This window comes from Crocodylus porosus, unplaced genomic scaffold (genome assembly GCF_001723895.1).
Source record: "Crocodylus porosus isolate Cpor-Errol unplaced genomic scaffold, CroPor_comp1, whole genome shotgun sequence".
In the NCBI taxonomy this organism is placed as follows: Eukaryota; Metazoa; Chordata; order Crocodylia; family Crocodylidae; genus Crocodylus; species Crocodylus porosus.
This window is the reverse complement of record NW_017728943.1, coordinates 118,133,469-118,134,844: the sequence shown is the minus strand read 5'-3', so window position 1 is coordinate 118,134,844 and position 1,376 is coordinate 118,133,469.

Below are 1,376 nucleotides of genomic sequence, written 5' to 3'. Positions count from 1 at the left end.
AACCCTCCAATTTCTAGAGGTTACTCTACATTCTAGTCTTACACTGCATCATATCTATTACTTTCCCCATACTGGTGTCATCTGCAAACCTCTTGAGGGTGCACTCTGTGCCATCTTCCAGGTCATTGGTGAAGGTATTGAACAAAACTGGACCTACGACCAAACCCTGGGGCACTCCACTTGATACCAGCTGCCAATTAGACATCAAAACATTGATTCCTATCCTTTGAGCCCAGTTATCCAGGAAGTCTTCTATTCACCTTACAGTCCATTCATCAAACCCATACTTCCTTAGCTTGCCTGTGAGACTATTGTGGGAGACTGTGTCAAAAGCCTTGCTAAAATTAAGGTACACCACATGCACTGGCTTCCTCACATTCATAGAACCAGTCACTTTGTCATAGGAGGCAACCAGGTTGGTAAGGTATGACCTGCCCTTTGTGAATCCATGCTATCTGTTCATAATCACCTTCTCCTTAGAAATGAATTCCTTGAGGATCTTCTCCATGATTTTTCCAGGGACGGACGTAAGGCTGACTGGTTTGTAGTTCCCTGGATCCTTCTTTTTCCCTTTCTTAAATATGGGTACTAAATTTATCCCTTTTCCAATCATCTGGGACCTCTCCTAATCAACATGAGTTTTCAAAGATGATGACTAGTGGCTCTGTAATCACATTGACCAACTCCCTCAGCAATCTCAGGTGCATCCCATCTGGCCCCTTGGACTTGTATACATTCAGCTTTTCTGAATAGTCTCTAAGCTGTTCTTTCATCACAAGTTCGCCGATGACACCAAACTTTGGGGCAAAGCATCCACACCAGAAGACAGGTGAGTGATCCAGGCTGACCTAGACAGGCTCAGAAAATGGGTGGATGAGAACCTGATGGTGTTTAACACTGAAAAATTCAGGGTTCTCCACCTTGGGAAGAAAAACCTGCAGCATCCTTATAGGTTCAGCAGTGCTACGCTGGCTAGCACTATGGAAGAAAGAGACGCAGGGGTCATCACTGACCACAAGATGAACATGAGCCTGCAATGTGATGCTGCAGCTAGTAAAGCCACCAAAACACTGGCTTGCATCCATAGATGCTTCTCAAGCAAATCCCGGGACATCATTCTCCCCTTGTACTCGGCCTCGGTGAGGTCGCAACTGGAGTACTGCGTCCAGTTTTGGGCTCCACAATTCAAAAAGGATTTGGAGAAGCTTGAAAGAGTCCAGTGAAGAGCCACACGCATGATCAGACGTCAGAAAAACAGACCTTACGATGACAGGCTGAGAGCCATGGGACTCTTTAGCCTGGGAAAGCGCAGGCTCAGGGGTGATCTGATGGCCACCTATAAGTTTATCAGGGGTGACCACCAGGATCTGGGGGAA